The sequence below is a fragment of the Bicyclus anynana genome, chromosome 13, assembly GCF_947172395.1.
Source record: "Bicyclus anynana chromosome 13, ilBicAnyn1.1, whole genome shotgun sequence".
In the NCBI taxonomy this organism is placed as follows: domain Eukaryota; kingdom Metazoa; phylum Arthropoda; class Insecta; order Lepidoptera; family Nymphalidae; genus Bicyclus; species Bicyclus anynana.
In genome coordinates, this window is record NC_069095.1 from 15,190,990 (window position 1) to 15,200,701 (window position 9,712).

The 9,712-nt window shown below is 36.1% G+C and overlaps 3 non-coding genes across 3 annotated transcripts; 1 reads left to right on the plus strand and 2 right to left on the minus strand.

Annotated features, from left to right (window-relative positions):
• Nucleotides 1-4,662: 4,662 nt before the first annotated feature.
• On the minus strand, nucleotides 4,663-4,781 carry LOC128198702 (5S ribosomal RNA). The gene has a single exon (XR_008251404.1). It is a non-coding gene; the product is annotated as a 5S ribosomal RNA (ribosomal RNA).
• A 3,383-nt stretch (nucleotides 4,782-8,164) lies between these two features.
• Nucleotides 8,165-8,283, plus strand: LOC112044194 (5S ribosomal RNA). The gene has a single exon (XR_002886726.1). It is a non-coding gene; the product is annotated as a 5S ribosomal RNA (ribosomal RNA).
• Nucleotides 8,284-8,750: 467 nt separating this feature from the next.
• LOC112044195 (5S ribosomal RNA) lies at nucleotides 8,751-8,869 on the minus strand. Its single transcript, XR_002886727.2, has one exon. It is a non-coding gene; the product is annotated as a 5S ribosomal RNA (ribosomal RNA).
• Nucleotides 8,870-9,712: the final 843 nt, after the last annotated feature.

Genomic DNA, 9,712 nt, shown 5'->3' on the forward strand with positions numbered 1-9,712 from the left:
ACATCACGATCCTGAGTCGTCTGTATCCAGCGATTATCTGCGACTCTTTTATGAAAATGAGGAGAAAATACATTTAAAATATTCAACTTAAAAATGAACGCTATTCTCATTCTAATGAGACGTTGAGAGATGATCAGGCACACGAACGTTTGAACTCTAACCCCATGGCAGTCGCTCGCACAGCACCATATCGACATTAAGTAATAATTTACAATCATTAAATATGTATTGAATGCTTTCATCCAGTCATCATGCTCTCTCCAATTATGAAATCAGAACATAAGCCCCGCAAGCTCCCACGAGGGAACTATTTGCGGAACGACCATCATCCGTCTAAAATCAAATAACGTAATTATTTGCCGAAAGCATTTATTATCTATGGCAGGACGCGTGGCCGCGTGCATCCGAAAAGCTCTTACAAAGTTTACCATCACAAAACGTAAATACAGTCCTTATTTTCTAAGCAAGAATAGTCAAATTGCAACCTTGCACAACTTTGTTGAATACAAAATTAAATTTGTTGCACTCTCGATTTCTACATTCAACGCTGTACTCAATCAAACGCTTTTTACAGATCCAAAAGTAGAATCAGACGATTTATTAGAAGTGAATAAAGATTATATTGCTTTGACAAAAAGTTTTATGGATGAATTTTTAAGTTTGGAAACCCATAGAACGCCACGCGGCAGTTCATTGGTATCTATTTGAATTCGGAAACCATTTTGAATTTGTTTTTCATCAGCCAGTTCTTCTTTACGTTTGAGCTGTCACTAAGTGTGTTCCCGTTGATCTGATTTATTTGTATTAGTTTTTCGGTCAGTGATCGAGAGGGGTGGGAAAAGTTTATTTGACAAATAATTTGCGTCATCATTAATTTGTTATTTATTTTCTTTCACTTCGTTAATAAATAAATCATAATATTGTATATGAATTTCTATTTTAAAAAAGAAGTAAATAACATAGTAAATGCCAAGTTTATTTTATATTTAACAAATATCATATTAGCATATTCCTTTATTTTAAATTTCATTTCACTACTACATACATATCTCTTTTTTAGTTCATAATAATACCTTAACCTTTCTTGTAATAAATAAAGTGACAAAAGCTAAAGTGTTATTTAATGCTAAAATGTGATGACAATAGTGTGATTCACTATTTGAATAAATATGAAATTAAAAATTATGGCTCGAAAATAATAAAAAACTAGCCGATAATTGTATTAAATGTCAGTATGAAACAAACACGAGTTAATTTACAAACGAGTTTGCTTTGTAATACGAAAGCGTAAATTTGTTTCACCAAACAAATAACCGACAGCCCTTGTTACGCTTCTTCTAATTATTTGATACACCCAACGATACTAAACAATTAATTTCTAGGGTCAACAAATCAATTCAAAAGAAACTCTATTACACAAGCAATAAGATCTGCAGGAATATCTGCAAAGCTTCCCCATAATAAATCCCGTATCACGCTGACAACCGTATGTTTTGTCACTGCTAATAGGTCACGGCTATCAAAACTTATGTCACATCTCTTATTATCAGTTACAATGTAAAATCTGCCTTATTCTGATAACATTACATCATAGTTTTAATTATCATTACATTTGTTTCATTCATCGTTATTAAATGCAATGTTTAGTGCAGTTTGTTTTCCATTTATAGATTTTGAACCTTTTGCTTAAATAAATACAGTTTGTTTTTCTTTTACAATTAACGTGTTAGTTGAGGTGTTTTGGTCATTGACGAGTGCCAGATGAGAATCATAATACAATGCAATATCATTTGGTAGCGAAACGAATGGATCGGGTTTGATCCTTGATAAATGGAAATTTAAATTTGTTACAAAGTGTGTATTTGCGAAACAAAGTTTTAGTTCGGGATTCGTTGCGGGTCGGCTGTGAAATGCGACACAGCTGACAATTATTTCAATTTTAAATTTTGTTTTGTTGTTCATGTTGTTCAGTGTATTGTTAATATATACAGTAGTTATCAGTTTAACTGGATAGTTTGCTAAGCACAGAATCACTAATTTATTGAGAAAAGTTTTACTGTTTCAAATAATTTAGTATACTTGGTTAAAGTCGTTTGCTGTGCTAGATGCTTTAAAATTTTAGATCATATTGTTTTGAAAACTTCTCTTACTTCTGGTGCTTTAGAACTAAAAGAGCTTAAAGGTGCTGATAGACTTTAACATTTACTTGTCAGAACATCGACCATTGAATTTTTGGCATCAGTATCGATCACTAATCACCCCCTGATAGTTATTTTGAAAATATATTTCATGTACAAAATTGACCTCTCTATAGATTTATTATAAGTATAGATTATAGACAAGTCATAAAATGAACTTTTAATTTATATATTCTTTAGCTCGTTGTTTTCAAATTCTGCTTTTTTTATTTAACTTTATATTTAATTTTTCAACTATTAATTTTAAATGTTAGTAAGACCTATCTTCTCTGCATGATGTGGCTATATTGGGCTACATTCTATGATTTATATTACACTAATTTTTAAAACAATTTAGTTCCATTTACATATGATTTTGTTGGTGGTCCAAATAAATAAAATATCTTATTTATAATTAGCTTGTCTTCTTTATCATACCACCAGACCCCCCCCCCCCCCCCTCGCGGTTTCACCAGCGTAGTTCACATTCTTAGATCTATGTTACTCGGTGATAATATCGGTCTATTGGTAAAAGAATTTATAAAATCGATCTTGTAGTTTGTGAGTCTATCCGTAACTAAGATAGACTGTTAGATACTTATACTATAAGAACCACAGCCAGTCAAGTCAAACTTATATTTTTATGTCAGGGGTTAAAAATAAAATAAGTTCGTAATCAAAAGCCACGTATTCCGCCATAAACGATAGTCATTTCACGCGACATTGACGATCAATTCCGATACACACCTGCTTCGCGGTCAATTGTGCGTTATAGCCATCGTAACGGAGCCAAACACGTGTTGGTAGATAATAAACTTTTAACGCGAAATGGGATGCTTTTTAACCTAATTCAAAAAATGGAGGATGTTGTGGCTATTTTTATTTTATTAAGTACCAATTACCCAAGTAGATCTCGCCCTTGTCCCAAGGTGCTGAAATGGCGACCCGCAACGTTAAGCGCAGTGTTGGTCGACCCCCACTTAATGCTCTAGACCGAGGTACTTGGAAGTCCTTACCTAAGTCAAAGTCAAAGTCAAAATTCATTTATTTCAAATAGGCTTAGTTTACAAGCTCTTTCGAAACGTCAGGTAATAATATTAAACTTAAGATAATGGTGATAATAATTATTCGAAAACTTAAAATTAAAGTTACGAGGGTTCCAAACGCGCCTTGGTCTGAGAAGAGCCCACAACAAACTCAGCCAGGTTTATCCTTTTTTAGTTTATAACCATTTAACAATAGGTATATAAGTAGCCTGTCATGTAATACATTTCATTTCCAAGCAATTTTGTCATTTACGTAATCATTGACACTATAATATGACTTTTCTATAAGCTTACGTTTAATAAAAACTTCAAGATCAAAGGCAGAGGTCATATCCACTGGGCTCTACATACATAGTACGTAGCTTACCATCAAATGAGACAGGCGACAAATAGGTAATTTAAAAAGAACCTATCTAAAACCAACAAGCTTTAAAACTACACAAACGAGGTAAGTTTAAGTCACGTAGTGTAAATTGAATGAAGAATATTTGAATAGACAAGTCTGAAGCATTTACGATGAAACTTTGTCAATATATCAGCGTGAAATATTCAGTGCTGGAGCGCAGTCTCCGATGCCATGGGAGTCGTAACACGGTTAAGTACGGTCGGTATAATAATATTATAATAATATTTTATGAGGGTCCTTCCAACAGTGGCGATATTTTTCCATAATGAACCTTTACTAAGTAATAATATTCTAGGTTCTAGGCACAGAATGAAGATCATATAGAGTGAGTCTTTACAAGCAGCGTGGTGAAGCTGGTGAAACCCATAAAAAAAACGAACGTCACGCGTCTCCTTGACATCGTTATCAACCCATATACGGCTCACTGCTGAGCTCGAGTCTCCTCTCAGAATGAGAGGAGTTAGGCCCTTAGTCCAATACGCTGGCCCAATGCGGATTGGCAGACTTCACACACGCAGAGAATTAAGAAATTCTCTGGTATGCAGGTTTCCTCACGATGTTTTCCTTCACCGATAATTACCGTTACCTACGAAAATCAATAATATTTATACCATTAAAAAAAATACTTTAGATTTTGTGAACAGTTTTTAAAGTGTTTAAAAACATAAGACGCCATTTTTCTTGAAAAATATTGAAAGTTACCGATGCGACGTTTCGTGTCGTACTGACTCGAGAATGTATTAGTTTTGAATTTTGTATTTGGAGCGGCTACGACAGCGTCGTGTTCCGTGCGCCTATTATTCTTAATCTGGGGTTCTAGGCTACATACAATTTAATAGATAGGTATGTATATAAAAAAGCTGGACTTTTGAAGCATGGACTCCTTCCTTCGTTTATAGAAATTTTAACATATGAAAATGATTTAAATATAATTTTAGTTAGTTTTTCCTTTATAAGGATTACATTATGGTTTTCTTAATAGCCTTCCACTAAAAGAGTAGCAAAATAGCAGCAACTCTGAAATAATGCAAAAAGCCAACATCACGCGGTGTTCCCAGGCGGTCACCCATCCAAGTACTGACCGCGCCCGATGTTGCTTAACTTCGGTGATCGGACGAGAATCGGTGTATTCAACATGGTATGGACGTTGGCGATTATAGTAGTGAATTTATTAAACTAAATCTATACTAATATTATAAAGAGGTAAAGTTTGTAAGTTTGTAAGTTTGTAACAATTTTTTGAAATGGGGTAATCTTCGGAACTACTGGACCGATTTTAAAAATTCTTTCACCAGTAGAATGCTACGTTATCGAGGAGTGCTATAGGCTATATTTTATATTTCTATCATATATAACTACTGAGATATGGCGGGTTTTCTCTTACAGGTCAGAACGAAAAACTTACTTATTCGCATGCGCTGCCTCAACCATTGCGTATAACTGAAATAAATGTATGGAGGCTTTTTGAACCTTTAAAATTTGTACAAAAAAGTCCGCGACACCATATATCTATCTTTTATATTTTAGCAGATATAGTACCTTTAGTACTTTAATAAATTATTTAAATTTTAAACTAAGGTTTACGTCATTATTTACACAACTAAACTTAAATCCTTATCAAAATAAATGATTTAATAATCACAAGGATATTATAGAGATAAGATTTGCCCTTTACAGTATGTTAATTAGTTATATAGTTTCGGAGATAATAAAAAAATTCTGAAAGTCGCAGAAATGCCGCTATATGACGCCCCGCGGTTTCAATTACGTGGTTCCCGTTCCCGTATGAATATGAGGACCAAACATAGCCTATGACACTCGCAAATAATGTAGCTTTCTATAGGTAAAAGAATTTTCCAAATCGGTCCAGTAGATCCAGAGATTACCCTCGACAACCACACAAACTTTATCTCTTTATAGTATTAGCATAGAAGTCGCTTGGGAAATTATAGTCTATTGGTCATTGCACCACGCACAAAAGGCTGGACCAATTTTGCTGAGGGTAGGGATAGGATAGAGGTAGGGAAGGGGTAGGATAGAGGTAGGGTAGGGGTAATTTAGGGAAAGTGTAGGGTAGGGTAGGGTAGGGTACGGATAAGGTAGGGGTAGTGTAGGGTAGGGGCAAGGTAGAGGTAGGGGAAGGATATGGAACGTATAGGGTAGGGAGTAGGATAGGGGTAGGGTAGGGTAGGGGTAGGGTACGGGTAGGGTAGGGTTAGGGTAGGGATAAGGTAGGGGTAGGGAAGGGTTAGGGTTAGCGGTAGGGTAGGAGTAAGGTAGGGGTAGGGTAGGGGTAGACTAGGGGTAGGGTATATTAGGGAAAGTGTAGGGTAGGGTAGGGTAGGGTACGGATAAGGTAGGGGTAGTGTAGGGTAGGGGCAAGGTAGAGGTAGGGGAAGGATATGGAACGTATAGGGTAGGGAGTAGGATAGGGGTAGGGTAGGGTAGGGGTAGGGTACGGGTAGGGTAGGGTTAGGGTAGGGATAAGGTAGGGGTAGGGAAGGGTTAGCGTTAGCGGTAGGGTAGGAGTAAGGTAGGGGTAGGGTAGGGTAGGGTAGGGTTGGGTAGGTTTACGAGCAGGGTAAGGTAGAGGTAGAGAAGTTTACATCAATTTTTACGCGGACGAAGTCGCGGGCGTCCGCTAGTCATTGATATAGTAACAATCACCACACCAAACTCGAACTACTTTTGTAACACCCGGTTGCTACGAAGTTGCGACTTTGCTACGAAGAAGATAGCTACCTACGAACCTAGCGATTTTGAAAATATAAAATCCTTTATTGAATCGACACAGCACTCATAGGTACTCAGGACTATTTTGTTCAGATCCACAACACTACCAACTGTCCCAGAGAGGTAGTCAAAACGTGCTTGTTAACTACTCGTAATAACATAATATTAGAATTTTTTATCCCGCATTGTCAGTCAGTTCATCATCATCATCATTATCATCAGTACCAGCCGATGGACGTCCAATGCTGGACATAAGCCTCGGACTTCCAAGCACATCGGTCTCAAGCTGCCAGCATCCAGCGGCTCTCTGCGACCCGCTTGATGTCCTCAGTCCACCTAGTGGGGGTCGACCAACACTGTGCTTTCCGTTGCGGGGTCGCCTTTCCAGCACCTTGGGACCACAACGTCCATCGGCTCTTCGAACTATGTGGCCTGCCCGTTGCCACTACAACTTCGCGACTCGCTGAGCTATGTCAGTGACTTTGGTTCGTCTGCGTATCTCCTCATTTCTGATTCGATCACGCAGAGAAACTCACTCCATCGCCCGCTGAGTGACTTCATTATATTATTATTCTCCGTAACTAGGCTGGGTAGCTAGTAAGTCTATTTTAAACCGATTTTCAAAGATTGACTAAGTTAAGCATAAAGCAAAATACAGGCTTTCTCTCTCCAAGATTGACCGTAAGGTTTTGGTCCGAAAAAACAGATTTCACGCTAGTAGTTTTACAAAATACCGTTTTTTCATCTAAAAAAATAATCAGCCGTGATGAACACGCGAAAAACAAATTCCCGAATGTTAAACCATGCATTATGTATCACGTGACGTAGGTTAGGGCTGCCACCAATCAAAAAATCGAAGTATCGTGAATACGATATACCTACAAGTTTTTCAAAATGGCGGTCCTTTACAGCAGATGACATATTCACAGCTCATAATTTATTAACGAGTATCAAGTTGTGGTACCTGAAATAGTTAATTTTATGAAATAAAGGCTTGCGTTTGACTACAATAACGCCTGATGGAAAACGCGGTCGTAAAAGTTATTTTTTTTTAATTTTTAAAGAGTCATAATTTGGGATTTCTTTAGTCAGTTTTATTAGATTTATCGAGTAGCTGAACAACGAAGGAAGTTATTTTATAATATGGAGCACGGTAAACTGGAAAATGCCTGTTCACTCTTGAAAGTGTTTAAATTGTAGGAAGCAGGACACTCCTAATATTTCCATTCCATTTTTTTGCTTTGTTACTTGTATTGACTTCGATAATATAATTTTGTTATAATGCTACTTACGTTATGCTGTTAAGGTGGGTGAAATTTTCTCGGCAAAACGGTGCAGCCCTGACAAAAAGGTGACTTTCTTTTTCCCAAGCTAGCCGACCTTACGTTTTTTGCGATGAACTCGGACCTTTATTGGACCTTTCGCGAATTAAATTTGATGTTGGCTGAAATGGATAGGTTGTTTCTAAAATATTTATAGCGTCGCAACCAGCGGAAATGGGCTTAACCTTTGGATTATATGAGTTTACCTTACAAGTTCAATGTTTAATCATGTACTTACTAACAAAACACTTCTTCACAAAATTTGGTTTTAAGGCCTTTAGGTATAGGTAATTTTCCAATAATTCTAAAACTGCCAAGGCAAAATTGGTCAGTTATTAAGTGACGTTTTCTGCATAATTGTTCGTCCTTTTATTATAAGAGGTCAATGTATATCAAATAACTATAGTGCGGAACTACAACTAAAGAGTAAAAGGGAACACATATTATAAAGTAAACTTTAGGTATTTCACAATCTGTGTCGCCAACGTCCATACCATGTTGAATACACCGGTTCTCGTCCGATCACCGAAGTTAAGCAACATCGGGCGCGGTCAGTACTTGGATGGGTGACCGCCTGGGAACACCGCGTGATGTTGGCTTTTTGCCACGAAAAATAAACAAATCTTTAAAAAATCAAATACATCATCAAATGTTGGTATGCAATCTCTTTTTGATTACCACATTTCATTTTGATGTTACACCATAACGCTACGGTGGTGGCAAGTGTCTCCAATAGCCAATAAAAATCCATTAACAGGGCCCTATACTATACACAAAATATAGATTTTTTTATTATTCAGTGTCAAAATCCAACAAGTAAAAATAACTATAACTATTTGAATGCTAGGCTTAGAAAACAATGAGTAGAGCTTGTGGTACCAGCTCTTGCATACAACTCACTAACTTAAATGTATTGCAATCATGTAATTTTATTTCAACATATTACATGTAGGTACTCGTAGATATAAAAGTACAGAATCAAGTCAAAATATATTTTAGCAGTTTTGGATGTAATTTTGAACTATGTATTTGTTTTATAAAGATTTGTTTATTTTTCGTGACAAAAAGCCAACATCACGCGGTGTTCCCAGGCGGTCACCCATCCAAGTACTGACCGCGCCCGATGTTGCTTAACTTCGGTGATCGGACGAGAACCGGTGTATTCAACATGGTATGGACGTTGGCGATGGGTTGTGTGAAATACCTAAAGTTTACTTTATATGTGTTCCCTTATATTCTTTAGTTGTCCCAAATTCAGAACAAATTCAACCTTAAATATAGTGTTTAAAAATTTGCTAATGTGACTACTTGAATTGAGTGCCAAGAAGTTGTGTTTAGCACTCTTTGAGTGGGGACGTTTTTTGGTCGCTGATTGTGCATCCACTTTATTATAGGAGATCGATGTTGATATACCTACCTAATATCTTTTTCCTTAAAGGTAGCTCTATATGTATACCTACCCACCTTAATGAACCTAATTTAAAAATTGTATTGTGTACATTTTATTCATAATGAAGGTACCTACTTACCTACCTACTTAAAAAAGTGAAATAATTTTATTTAACTTATACTTTATTTTTTATAGGTCCTACTCCTATTTACAGTTAAAACTGTTAAAAATAAATACATGGTATTTAGACAACTCGTTAAGATTATAAAACCTGTGCTGCAGCTATTATGTTTATGTATACAGTGTTAGGAACAATATTTTCTGTTTACGCCCATTTTCATAAACATACCCTCCCTCCGTAATTAAGATATCAAGTTCGGCACGTGCCCTGATATCCCTAATATAAACATTATTTTAAAATGTATGTTTATTTCTTGTAATAATCGCTTTATCCCGGGGCAGTGTCCGATGCAGGTTCCATTGTTATTTTATTAGTGCTTAGTAACTAATAATTATTGTAGTAAATTTCCTTAGGAAATCAACTTTCAGTCACTCAGATAATAGAATTTATCTACATATTTTAAGTTTCAAACAAAATAATAAACTACCTACGTATTTATTTTCATTTCAGTCTTAAA